The 14234-nt window shown below is 47.7% G+C and overlaps 1 protein-coding gene across 5 annotated transcripts in view; it reads left to right on the forward strand.

Annotated features, from left to right (window-relative positions):
* Positions 1–405: 405 nt before the first annotated feature.
* Positions 406–14234, forward strand: part of KIF1C (kinesin family member 1C) — a 58536-nt gene continuing 44707 nt past the window's right edge. For 2 of the 5 annotated variants that reach the window (XM_084806854.1, XM_084806859.1), the window contains exon 1: positions 552–640. The gene's annotated coding sequence lies outside the window, so the exon portion shown is untranslated. Of the gene's footprint in view, positions 641–1902; positions 1963–14234 lie in introns of all 5 variants that reach the window. The other 3 variants (XM_084806857.1, XM_084806856.1, XM_084806858.1) reach the window with 3 other exon arrangements.

The raw sequence follows: 14234 nt of genomic DNA on the forward strand, positions 1-14234 counted from the left end.
ACACTTGACAGTAAATGAGCAACTGTCGCCATGCCAACCCTGCTGCAAGGTCTTTGCCCGGCATCTGTCACGCCTTCGGAAAACTTCCTCTGTTTCTTCTGCTCAGTCTCCAAAAGGAGAGAGGAGGCAGACTTTTCCCGGGGCGCTGGGCGAGAGCCTGCTCCGCTTTCGCGCATCGCACCGCGCTGGACCGCCTCTGAAGCAGCGCGCGGGGACCCTCCAGGCGGCAGCTAGGCGGCGAGACCCGCCCTCCTCGCCAGTCCGCGGCCCCTTGGAGGGCGCACTGCCCTTTTAAGAGCGCGCCGCGTCCCGGGGAGGGGCCAGGAAACTTTTCCCGTCTCGCGACATTCCCCGCCCCGGCCTTTCCCTCGTGCTCCTCCCCGCTGTCCCTTTGCCCTGCCCGGCGGGCGCCGGCAACTGCGGCGGAGGCTGCTGCTCCCCCTCGCCACTCTCGCGGGCCGGGGAGGTCGCCCCGGCCCCCTCCCCACCCCGGCTGGCCCCCAGAACCCCCCTGCCCGGCCATGATTCCGCGGCGGCCCCAGCCCTAAGAGGGAAAAGGTTCGGGGGCGGAGAGGCGGCGACGCTTGGCATTCCAGCGCGCGCCGGGGGCTGTGCGCCGTGGAGGGCCCTGCCCGGGAAGGTGAGCGCGGCGAGGCGCGGGGAGAAGGGCGCGCGGGCGGGCGGGCGGCGCCTTGCTCTGGAATGCTAGGGGAGGTCCGGGCGGCGGGACCCTGGGCAGGTCGGATGCCCCCTGCCCCGCCCCAGCGAGAGAGGTTGTGCGAACAGAGCAGCTCCGGGGGGGCGGGGGCTGCCCAGGCCGGGCCTTACGCCGTTCATCGGAAGTTTTCGGGCTCAGGACCGGGGAGGGCGGGCGCTGCGGCTAAGGAGAGACGGGCCTCTGATTTCGCTCACCCATCCTGCCCTTTTAAGGTGGGGGGGCGCGCGCGCGCGTCTTTCTCTAGAGCGAGAGAGAAATCAGAGTCAGGTTAGGCTGTGTAGCTAATGACACTTTGTTTCTGGGGGATTCGGTGGATGACCTTTGCCACGTTTGGAATCCGGACCAATTGCTAAAGATCGGGTCCTCTGAGTGGATTGGATTTTTTTTTTTCTCCTCGCATGTGACCTGGCTCACTTGCTTAAGTCGTCTGGTTTTGACACACTCTGGGACTTATGAACCATGAACCATGTAAGAACAACAAAGAGCTTTGTGGTACCTGAAAGACTAACAGATTTATTGTGGCAGAAGGTTTTCTGGACTAGTAGAGCCTGCTTTCTTAGATGCATGAAGTGAGGTGTTATCTCCAGTTGGTAGATAGATGGATGTAGACTGAGTGTGTGTGTGTGTGTGTGTGTATCTTTTGATGGGGGCAGGCAGGTAAATGTTCATGCCTTGCTATAGGAGGCTGGGGTTTAAGGCCACATGGCCTGTGCTTCTAATAACACCCCACACACACACATGGATGAAAAGGTTTAATGAATTCTATAATAGACCAAGGTCCCAATACCATTCCCAGAAATATTCTAAATGCTAGGATGAATGCTGGAAGGCCACATTTAACCCCACTCCCCTGTAGCATGATTCTGGGGTCTATGGAAGTTGGTGGAAGCAAAGGGGAGGATTGCGGTGTTGTTGATGGTTCTAGATCATCACTGAGCAACTGAGAAGGGCGGGACTGGGAGCATAAAGGAGAGATCCCTTGTTGTCAGGAGTTATTTTTAGGAGAGTGACCTCTCCTTCATGTGCGATGTGATGAATACACAGAAATATTTCCATGCTGGGGTGCAGGGGGAAGGTTGTTTGGCTCTTTAAGCCAGTGGCAGACTTGTATCTTGAAGGACATGCTGTACGTTCTCCACCTGGGAATTCAAAATGGGTAAAATTCTATCTCTCCTTTGGCTCAGCCTAGATGGACGAAGGCATATGCAGACTTCTTTGAGTCACACTGAACTCTTCTTCATCAGGTAACACACACAGCAGGGGTTGCAAGCAGTGGAAAACATTTCCACGGCTGAGCATGGATGGGTTCCAAACACTTGTTAACGAGGTAATGGAAGCTGCAGCGCTTGGTGGGTTGCAGCCCAGCGCTGTGGACAGTTTTATGGATTTGCACTGAACAAAGAAGGTACTCGTTGCATGTGGTGGTCAGGGTTTTCCTTTGTCTGTGGTGAGTGCTAAAAGCTTGGATGTTCTCTTACTGTCCTCACAAACTGTAATTTTTAAAAAGTTATAGAGAGGTGGATGGGTTTACTATCCACTGTTCAGCAATGGCCCTTCCCTCTGAACTCAAACCCTGCTGGAGAGTTTTCTGCCCAGAGGCTCCCTGGTTGAGATTCAGGCCACAGGGCTGCTTGTCCAACTCACTGCCAGTTGCCATTTGGGAGAAAGGTGAGAGGACCAACAGGGGAAATACGCGATTGCTAAATTCTAGGGAAATTGACACCCTCCTGAATTTTTCTGTTTCTAGCAAAGGTCACGAGGAGCCATTTCGTTTCATCTGTAGCAAGATGAAGGATCTCTTGTGATCTCTCTCCTGGTGCCTCATTTGTGGTACATTGGAGCTGGGAAGGTTTCCCCACCCCTCTTGTGTGATCTTGATTCTCTTCCCACCTGCGTTCCTGGGGTGCTTAGGGACTGTGGCAACTGACGACAGGACGTTACATTGTGTGAGATTGTTCCTTCCTCAGCTTTTTTTTTTATGGATGGCGACCCTGAGTTGTTTCTTTGGGCTCCCCCTGCATCATATGGCTTGGCTTACTTGCTTGAGCTGTCTGCAGCTCCTTGTGCTCTGTAAGCATCCCATGCAGGGCATGCACTTTTGCTTGTTGCACATGCGGTTGTCTGGTCTGCTTGGGCTGACCCATAGGGGTGGAATGGTGAGGAGAATGGCTGGCCCTAACTGGGCTCCATGACCTTTGGGTTGGACCTTGTGTGTGATTCTGTCAAGGAGGGGTGGCAGCCCTCGTCCCTTGCTTGCTGTGATATCTGGGAAAAGTCCACACATTCTGTGTGCAGCTTTTAAATAGTCTGGAGTGCTGCAGCTCTTCCCCCTTGGCCCCTCCTGCCTCCCGCAGTCACTGCATTTTCAGCATGAGGTCAGACCCTTCTTTTCTTCAGGTTTCCCCATTTGCATTGGGGTGTGTGTGATCACCTCTTGTTTTTTTGGCGAGCATTCCCATCTGCCTTGGCCTGTATAAGCAGAAGCCCTCCTGATCCCTTCTCTCATGACTGCTCTTTGAGGTCCAGCAGCTGATCAAATATCTCCCGCCTTGCCAGAAGGCCTCTAGACAGACCAAACCGTAATGCCCCAGCATAAAACTTTGCTGAAGTGGCTGATTGTGGGAACTTGCCTGCTTCACCATGCTGCTGTTTATGTTCTTTGAAAAAAGCAACAACAAAAAGTCTTCTACCTTCTCTCTCTCTCTCTCTCTGTCTGCTTCTCCCAGATTGGGGTTCCTCCATTGGGGTTCTGCCTATAGTTTGACTTGCCAATATTGGGCTACAGTTAGTGGGGGCAAAGGGCACTTCAGTATGGCAACCTTGCTGGTTTTGCTGCTGGGCTCGGAGGGGGAAGGGAGGCAAAAGTGGTCCCTGCCTGCTTGCTGTGAGGGGAAAGGTCATTGGCCTCATGCAGATCTCTGGCTCATATAGCTTAGTTTGGTTCAAAAGGTGACATGCAGTCCTCCTCCCTCTCCATCTCACTTGCCCCCCCCCGCCTTGCAATTCTTTCTCCTCCAAAGTTCCCTTTTGCCATCCACTTCATTCCTGCCAACACCATGTAGTCTGTCTCCATGCCCTGTGTGAAGCTTCCTCCCTATCCTTGTTGGCCCCTTCTTTCTTCACCTCCTGTATTTTTTGCCTCTGGCTACCCATCCTTCCCTCACTGCATCTCAGCCCAGTGCCTACAATGTCCCCTTTCCTATTGTTGCTCTCCTACATCTGGGTATCTTGTGTTTCAAGCTTGCCTATAGCTCCAGTCCTCTTCCCAAGTCTCCGTTTCCCAGTATCTGACCAAGAATGGAGCAGGTTTTATAAATGCCTAATTTGGCGAAGGGAAAATATCCAGTGGCATCATCCATCACCTGGTGTGGCTCCTTCACAGCATCCAGAGCAGATCCTTGGAAGAGAGTGGCAGCTTATATGGCCTACTATTAGAACTTAAGAAAAGCTATGCTGGATCAGACCAAAGGCCTCTCTAGTACATCATTCTGTTTCCCACAGTGGTCAACCAGATCTCTCTTGGGAAGCCCACATGCAGGACATGTGTGCAATAGCATCCTCCCGCCATTCATGTTCCTGAGTAACTGGTCCTGAGAGGCATGCTGTCTCTGATATTGGAGGTAATATATAGCCATCATGACTAGTAGCCATTGATAGCCTTGTCCTCTATTCTCCTTTTATAGAGAATAGATTATTCTCTATAAAATTTTCTCTTTATTCTCTTTTTTTATTCTCCATCCAAGTTAGTGGCCAATGCTACATGTTCTGGAAGTCAACTCCATAGTTGAACTATGTGCTGTGTGAAGAAGGACTTTCTTTTATCTAACCTGAATCTCCCACCATTCAGCTTCACTGGATGACTTTGGATTCTACTGTTATGAGAGAGGGGGGGAAATTTTCCATTCACTTTGTCCATGCCATGCATAATTTTATTCATGTCTAACATGTCCCCGGTTACTCACCTTTTCCTAAGCTAATGAGCCCCAAACGCTGTAACCTTTCATCATAGGGGAGTTGCTTCAACCCCTTGAACATTTTGGTTGCCCTTTACTGCACCTTCTCCCGCTCCACAATATATTCTTTGAGTTTGTGCTCACAATTCTACCAAAGAAAGATAACTTGGGAATCTCCACAGGTTGCTTAGGTTTTTGTATGCCTTTCAAGCATGCTTTTTTTTTTTGCTCTCTATATGAATACAGGGTGTGCCGTTTATGCACACACACTGTGAACATGACAGCAACCCTGTGTTCTTATCATCTGTTCTTTTTTCAGCTGCCTCCTTGGCTGAGCTGGCTCTTCTCCTTTCTCTCTCTGTTTGCATATGCTACAGCCTGTTGATCCGGCCCACAGGAGTTTTGCTTGGGTTTTGGCACTGCAAACACCTTGAGTTTATTTTTCATGTTTAGCTTGATAAAGGAGAGGATTTTGTCTTCCCCATTTACTCACCCTCCCCTTGTTTGTTTTTTCTTTTTCCCTTTGCGCCATCAAACTGAGATAACATGTGGGTGTGTTCCCTCTACTTTCGTGGCTTATCCGCAGCAGCCTTTGGCATCGCGTCCTTCCTGTAACCAGAAGTGGTGGTTAGTGAAATTTCACAGAGAACTTGGAACCTGATGAATTTTCCTCACATCTTGGCAGTCAATTAAACATCAACTGATGGTTCAAATCTAGGCCTGAGTCTGCTTGTTTTGCGTTCCTTCAGTAGCTTCCTGACCCTTTCCATGCTCACTGTGATAACTCTGAGGCAGATGTACAGTGGTAGATTTGCTGGCAGCTTTGATGGCGCATAGAACACTGCCTTAGAGCGAGTCAGACCCTTGGCCCATCCAGCCCTGTATTGTCAACACTGACTGGCAGCAGTGGCTCTCCAGGGTTTCAGGGTTCCCTTCCAGAAGATGCTGCCGGGGATTGAAACCAGGACCTTCGGCATGCAAAGCAGGGGCTCTACCACTGCGCTGTGGCCCCTCCCCAATGGAAGAGGCTTTTCTCCCCATTAATGGGATCTTTAGGCAGCTGTTAGTTTTATCAAACAGATATGTTTTAATTCTATGCCTCTGTTTTTATCTCTGTTTTTATTTATTTATTTCATTTCATTTCATTTCTATACCGCCCAATAGCCGAAGCTCTCTGGGCGGTTCACAAAAATTAAAACCAAACAACACACAATAAAACAATTTAAAATATACAGAACATTAAAACCACAATATAACAATACAACCACAATAAAACCTAACAGCAGTGCAGGAGTTTAAAATACAGATTTAAAAACAACAAAGATAAAAATTTAGAAAGCTGAAATGCTAAAATGCCTGGGAAAATAAAAAGGTCTTCACCTGGCGCCGAAAGGAGTACAATGTAGGCGCCAGGCGAACCTCACTAGGGAGCTCATTCCAGAGCCGGGGTGCCACAACAGAAAAAGCCCTCCTCCTAGTAGCCACCCGCCTCACTTCCTTTGGCAGGGCTCACGGAGAAGGGCCGCTGATGATGATCTTAAGGTCCGGGCAGGCACATATGGGAGGAGGCGATCCTTCAGGTAACCTGGCCCCAAGCCGTTAAGGGCTTTGAATGTTAACACCAGCACTTTGAATCGGGCCCGGAAATGGACTGGCAGCCAGTGCAGCTGGAAGAGTACTGGCGTAATATGAGCTCGCAGGCCAGTCCCTGTTAACAATCTTGCTGCCCTATTTTGGACCAGCTGAAGTTTCCGGACCGTTTTCAAAGGCAGCCCCATGTATAACGCATTGCAGTAATCCAGACGAGAAGTTATCAGAGCATGGATAACTGTAGCTAGGCTATCTGTTATATTTGATGATTTGTTTTTAACTGTATGTACTAGTCTTTATTTTTATTTTTTTATGAATTCTGTTTACTGTTTTGAAATCTTTAGATGTTGTTGTTGTTGTTCAGTCCTTCAGCCATGTCCGACTCTGCGTGACCCCATGGACCATAGCACGCCAGGCCTTCCTGTCCTGCACTCTCTCCCGGAGCATGCTCAAGTTCATATTCATTGCATTGGTGATGCTATCTAGCCATCTCATCCTCTGCCGTCCCCTTCTCCTTTTGCCTTCAGTCTTTCCCAGCATCAGGGTCTTTTCCAGAGAGTTTTCTCTTCGCATTAGGTGACCAAAATATTTGAGCTTCAGCTTCAGCATCTGTCCTTCCAATGAGCACTCAGGGTTGATTTCCTTTAGGATTGACTGATTTGACTTCCTTGCAGTCCAGGGGACTCGTGAGAGTCTTCTCCAGCACCACAGTTCGAAAGCATCAATTCTTCGGCGCTCAGCCTACCTTATAGTCCAGCTCTCACAGCCATACATTACTACTGGGAAAACCATAGCTTTGATTAGATGGACCTTTGTTGGCAAGGTGATGTCTCTGCTTCTTACTATGCTGTCTAGGTTTGCCACAGCCTTCCTCCCAAGGAGCAAGCGTCTTTTAATTTCATGGCTACAGTCACCATCTGCGGTGATCTTGGAGCCCAAGAAAGTAAAATCATATTGAGTGCAGCACTTTAACAGCATCATCTTTTAGGATCTTAAATAGCTCAGCTGGAATACTGTCATCTCCACTAGCTTTGTTGTTAGTAATGCTTCCTAAGGCCCACTTGACTTCACTCTCTAGGATGTCCGGCTCAAGTTCAGTGACCGCACTATCATGGCTATCAGGGACATTCAGATCTTTCCTGTATAGTTCTTCTGTGTATTTTTTCCACCTCTTCATAATTTCATCTGTTTCTGTTAGGTCCCTGCCTTCTTTGTCCTTTATCATGCCCGTCTTTGCACAAAACGTTCCCTTGAGATCTCCAATTTTCTTGAAGAGATCTCTAGTCTTTCCCATTCTGTTGTTTTCCTCGATTTCTTTGCATTGTTCATTTAAGAAGGCCTTCTTGTCTCTCCTTGCTATTCTCTGAAACTCTGCATTCAGTTGGATATATCTTCCCCTTTCTCCCTTGCTTTTCGCTTCCCTTCTTTCCTCAGCTACTTGTAAGGCCTCATCAGACAGCCACTTGGCTTTCTTGCATTTCTTTTTCTTTGGGATGGATTTCGTTGCTGCCTCCTGAACAATGTTATGGACCTCCGTCCATAGTTCCTCAGGCACTCTGTCTATCAGGTCTAATCCCTGAAATCTATTCCTCACCTCCACTGTATATTCATCAGGGATATGATTTAGGTCATACCTGAACGGTTTAGTGGTTTTCCCTATGTTCTTCAATTTAAGCCGAAATTTTGCAAGAAGCAGCTCATGATCTGAGCCACAGTCAGCTCCAGGTCTTGTTTTTACTGACTGTATGGAGCTTCTCCATCTTTGGCTGCAAAGGACATAATCAATCTGATTTCGATATTGACCATCTGGTGATGTCCATGTGTAGAGTCGCCTCTTGTGCTGTTGGAAAAGAGTGTTTGCTATGATCAGCGTGTTCTCTTGGCAAAACTCTATTAGCTTTTGTCCTGCTTCATTTTGTACACCAAGCCTGTTATCCCGGTGATTTCTTGACTTCCTACTTTAGCATTCCAATCCCCTATGATGAAGAGGACATCTTTTTTTGGTGTTAGTTCTAGAAGGTGTTGTAGGTCTTCCTAGAACCGATCAACCTCAGCTTCTTCGGCCTCAGTGGTTGGGGCATAGACTTGTATTACTGTGATGTTGAATGGTTTGCCTTGGATTCGTACTGAGATCATTCTATCATTTTTAAGATTGTACCCCAGTACTGCTTTTCCCACCCTTTTGTTGACTATGAGTGCTACTCCATTTCTTCTAGGGGATTCTTGCCCACAATAGTAGATATGATGGTCACCTGAATTAAATTCGCCCATGCCTGTCCATTTTAGTTCGCTGATTCCCAGGATGTCGATGTTCAATCTTGCCACCTCATGTTTGACCACCTCCAGCTTACCTTGATTCATTGATCTGACATTCCAGGTTCCTAAACAATATTGTTCTTTACAGCATCGGACTTTCTTTTCACCACCAGACAAATCCACAGCTGAGTGTCCTTTCGGGTTTGGCCCAGCCGCTTCACTCTTTCTGGCGCTACTTGGAAATTCCCTCTGCTCTTCCCCAGCAGTATATTGGACACCTTCCGACCTGAGGCGTTCATCTTCCGGCGTCATATCTTTTAGCTTTGTGGTACGTTCCATGGGGTTTTCTTGGCAAGAATACTGGAGTAGGTTGCCATTTCCTTCTCCAGTGGACCACATTTTGTCAGAACTCTCTGCCATGACCTGTCCGTCTTGGGTGGCCCTGCACGGCATAGCTTATGGCTTCACTGAGTTACGCAAGCCCCTTCGCCACAGCAAGGCAGTGATCCATGAAGGGGCTTTAGATATTAGCAGTTTACAAATACTCGTAAATAAAACAAATGAACACATTGTTGTGTTATATATTTATTTACTGATATTTATGAATCACTTGCATTAAAATAAACTTCTAAGCAATATACAAACAATAAGAGCATAATAAAATACTGTATAAAATGTAGAAGAGACAATAGCACCAGTAAAGAAAAAGACAAGGTCACTGTTCTGGAAAAGGTTGGTGAAACAAGTAAGTTTTCAGGAGGTGCCTCAACCCAGAAGGGTTGGTGCCTCATCTGCACTAGTGGGGTGTTGCAGAGAGCGGGCGCCGTGATACTGAAGGCCCTGCTCTGAGCCATCATGGACTGGGCCTCTGATACCTTAGGAACCACTGAGCAAGCCAGCAGGGGATTGGGTGATCTCTTGATTGCCCTCGTCCCGAGTTGTTTAGGGCTTTGTAAACAAGAAGCAAAGCCTCAGCCCTGGCCTGGCAGCATAGCGGCAGCCACTCCAAGCCTCCAAAGACACCCGAGCCTCTGGTGGCCATGCTGGATCAAAGAGCATCTCCAATCTATGCACCTGCTCCAATTGCTGTTGTTGCAAATGCCCACTGTACTTTCTTTGTATACATTTAAGCTTTACATAGAATTGTTGCAGATGGTACCTTTTGCATTTCAGAGTCCTTTGGCCCCTACTGTTTTACAGTCCCTCCTATTACACCCGTGTCTGTGTGTCCTCAACTGGGGATAATGCTTCATGCATCTGCTGGAGTCATGCTCTAGTCTGCAAAAGCTTCTGCCATGCTTAATCTGTTAGCCTTTCAGTTGCCAGAAGGAAGGCTCTCTGTGGTGTTTGCTGATAGCTCAGCCTTTTGCGGGGAGTGTGGCTGCTGGGAAGGGATGCCGTTGCTTCCTTACTGCTCTATTCTTCTCAACTGAAGCACATTTGATTCCAATTGTATGCACAAAGGACTGGATGATATTTCAGGTTCCTTAGTGCCAGGATCAAATTCTTATTAGGTGCCCTTGTATCTGGGATGATGATGGTGATGATGTCTAATGGTGCCTCTAGAGAGGAAAAGAGCATCGTCTAGTTGCTGACTCTGCCCTCTAAACAGCCTTTGCTGTTCTCACCCCACCCCCGCCTGCCCCTTACAATCACTCTGTCCTCCTAATAACCATTGGAGCAGTGTGATGAGTTGAGTTCAATGTCAGGTTGTGCCCCAGGCTGCCCCCTACCCCTACTGCCTTATATCTGGCTCCCAAGTGTAGTCCCTACTGTATTCTGCATCATCTGTGCCCCTCCTGCCTTTCCAGTAAGACTCTTCTCTGTGGCAAATCAGTCACCATCACCACCCGAACTTCCCACGATGTTGACGGAATGCTGTTGAGTTGCTGTGCTATTGCAGCTGCCCCAAGCCAAGTTATGACTTGCCCTTGCAAGAAATCTTATTTCCAAATATCTTCTGTGCAGTCAGTTCTAGCTCTCCCTTGCCAAAGAGCCTGATCGTGACTATGCGTTATGCCTGTCTGGATCGAAGTTGTTGATAGTTTTATAGTTTTGCACAGCACTGTAATTTTGTTGGGCCAAATGGCTGCATTTCAGGAAAGCAAATGTTAAGAGCATGAGAAGAGCCCTGCTGGATCAGACCAAGGCTCCATCTAGTCCAGCATTCTGTTCACACAGTGGCCGACCAGCTGCCTGTGGGAAGTCCACAAGTAGGATATGAATGCCACAGCACCCTTTCGCCCATGTTCCCCAGCAACTGGTGTACATAGGCTTACTGTCTGTGATACTGGAGGTAGCATAGAGCCATCAGGGCTAGTAGCCATGGATAGCCTTCTCCTCCAAGAATTTGTCTAGCCCCCTGTTAAAGCTTTCCAAATTGGTGGCCATCACTACATCTTGTGGTAGCGAATTCCTTAATTTTACTATGTGCTGTGTGAAGAAGCCCTTCCTTTGATCTGTCTGGAATCTCCCACCAATCAACTTCATGGGATGACCCCGTTGGGTTCTAGTATTATGGGAGAGGGAGAAAAATATCTCCCTATCCACATTCTCTGCACTATGCATAATTTTGTACACCACTTGATTCAAGTATTGCCTTGGATTTACAAGTGTCCATCCATTTTCTGGATGCTTTATAGTTGTTTGGAAATTATCTCCAACCCTCATTTGTGTGTGGGGTGGGAGGGCAGGAGGAGAGAGAGGGTGGATTCTTCAAGTGGATGTTTCAGTTGTGCTTTTTATGCAGGGTGTGTGTCAGTTTCTTACCAGCTGTATGATTATGGTAATTAACACTATTTGATGTTTGAGAAGCTGTAATTAAAGTCTTATGGTCATTGCCTCCCCTGCTGAGTTGCATGGGGGTGGCTCCTTCACATTCAGGGTGCCACAGGAAAGACTGAATTGACAGCCAGTTTATAGAAGCAGCTGTGTGTGTGTGTGTGTGTGTGTGTGTGAGAGAGAGAGAGAGAGAGAGAGAGAGAGAGAGAACTAGTGTGGGACATTCAGGTGAGGATGGAATTGGGAATGCTCCTTTGTAATAACCAGTGACAGATCTGTTATCATTTGCAGAAGCATGTGGCCGTAGATCTAATAAGTCATGCCATGAACTAATGCCACCGGGGTGCAGAGCTAAGGTTAACTGGGAGTTTATCAGAACCTGCCTTGCTAAAACTTGCAAAACATCACCTGCACAATTCCAAAACAAGGTGTGCTTTCTGAGCAGGTTTTAGCCCCAGCACCCTTCTGGAAGTTAACCTCCACACCTGTGGTATCTTTTTTGCTAATTGTGTGATGTATGCTTTTAGATGAGTAAATTAATGGAGTGGTGCTGCTCTTATAGAGGTTTATTTAGTGCCAGCTCAGCCTCTGCATCCATGAGCATACAGCTGTTAGGATGGTCAAGTGAGGGAGAGGTCAGAAACTAAAGACTGAGCAGTGAGGCAGAGGAGGAGCTCCGAAGGTGAGCCTGTGGGGGTTCCGGAAAAGGTCTAGCAAGATTTATTCCACGAGCATTGTCACTCCTTCCCAGACACCCTCCCCTTTCGCAGAGGTGAGTGGGTTTCCGCACTTCCTCTGCTCTGAACCAGTCCAGATGGGAGAGGTGGTTCACCCCAGTTCATTTGCAGGTACACCCAAGCTTCCCTAAACTCTCCCACTTGGTTTTGGCAAGTCTTTCATAAAGCAGAGGGGGCTGCCTCTGCACCTCACCCCTCTCTGACACCAGTGGAGATGCTATCTAGAGTTTCACTTGGTCAGAACTGGCCAAGTGGCTCAGAGTAAGAGACATTCCCTTCTTAGCTTTCTGCAAGTTCTATTGTGCATTAAAAATGATGCTGCCAACCCAAAGCGGTTGTTTCTCTTTCTCCCTCCCCCTTCCCCAGTCCGAGTAGTTCTGCAGCCAGGAGGGTCCAGGGGTGATGGCAGATGGGAAGAGGAAGGAGGGCACGGAATGGGAGTATGGCTCAGAGAACAGAGCTGAAACAGCAAATGTTTTAAACATACAATCCTCAGTCGCCATGCCATGAAAATTTCTGCTCATGGAATCAGAAGTGGGTGAGGGGAAGATTTCTGCCCTGCACATAAATGTGAAGAGGCCTTTGAAACATCCCCTTGTGCTTTATTCAGAGTGTCTGAGAGTGTTGCAGGCTCAAAGGAACGCTGGATGTGTGTGTGTTTTCCAGTGGGGAGCGAAGCTTCAGGCAGGTGGGTGCAGTGGTCGGGAGAACTGCTGCTGAATAACAAGGAGGGCTTTAGGAACTGGGGTTTGCGGGCTTGGAGGAATGTGGAGAGGTCCATTTAAACCCAGCCAAGCCACTACTTCCTCACTGTGTCTTCTCTTTGTTGCTTCATTGCCAGCTGGGTCATGTTCCAAGGAAGCAGCCTCTTCCTTAGGTGTTCTGCCCCATCCTACACTGAGGCAAAGTTCTGTGGGGTGGGGTGGGGAGATAAAAGAAACACCAAACATTTAAAACAACAAAGAGTCTGGTGGCCCCTTAAAGACTTAACAAATGTATTCTGGCATAAGGCACCATCCACTTCATCAGATGCAACCAACCATTTAAACAGTAGAGACTGATGCATTAAAAAAAATTCCTCAGACTTGTCCATAAATAGTTTAGACTGATGCTGGCATGTTTTGGCAATGTGCCCAGCAGGAAATCTGTGCCTAGCCAAAGAAGGTTTAGATGTCTTCACAGGCAGGTCTTTCGGAGAGCATGCTGCTTAAACTCCATGGCTGGCCTCCCCAACCTTTGTTTTCAGGAGGTCAAATTCCACACCGAGCGAGGGATGTCCCGTCTTCTGGCCTTCGAAACACATGTCCTGCTGCAAACTGTCTTGTCTGTGTTTCTAGTGTAACAGGCGGAAATACGAATGGCTGACTTAGACAGGGCTTAAATTCACTTTGATTTCTTGGGCAGGGGCTGGCAATCTCCTCGCTGTGGGAAACATGGTGCAATTCAGCCTTCCCCCACCTGGCCAGGGGATGCTGGGAGTTGTAGTCCAACAAATCTAGAGGGCCCCAGGCTGGGGAAGGCTGGTGTAGCTGGATCTGATTTTGCAGCTCGTAGCATAAGAAGAGCGATAGTTTGCAAAATGAAACTGAAATTTAAAACTTCTCTCTTAATTCTTATCAAAAACATGTCTTGGCCTGGGGCGCAGGTAATAGGTATTTTCCTTAACAAACAATCAGCCTATTGTTCACTGTTTCAGGCCTTACTGCTATATTATTTTTAAAAAGGTAATTATATACAATAAAACAAAGTTGAGATGAATAGAAAAGCCAAAACTGTAAACAGTTCCCTGGAAACGATATATGCAAACAAGTGTTATTTCTGAATTATTCAAAACTACATGTAATAAATATTGCAAAAAACAAGCAAAACAGCAGAATACAGCGGAGTGCCAAATCTCTGGTCTCTATCATGATGTCCAAAACTGGCTTCTATGAGAGCAAGTTCCACAACACCTTCTGAGTGGAAAAAAATTGGGATGCGGGGCCCAAAAAATGAGAGAGAGGGACCTGTAGTGGAGAGATACCTGAAGCAGTAAGAAAACCTCCCCAGAAAGCACAGAGGGAGGAAAAGGAGAGAAACGTTAGTTCCTTATATTGACATTATCCTCAACCTCATTATTATTGATATTATATAATATTGTATACAGAACTCTGTACAGAAATGTGTGCAGTGCTGGTCACCACACCTAAAAAGAATGGA

This window comes from Heloderma suspectum, chromosome 6 (assembly GCF_057233095.1).
Source record: "Heloderma suspectum isolate Gila_16-S chromosome 6, 16-S_ref, whole genome shotgun sequence".
NCBI classification, from domain to species: Eukaryota; Metazoa; Chordata; class Lepidosauria; order Squamata; family Helodermatidae; genus Heloderma; species Heloderma suspectum.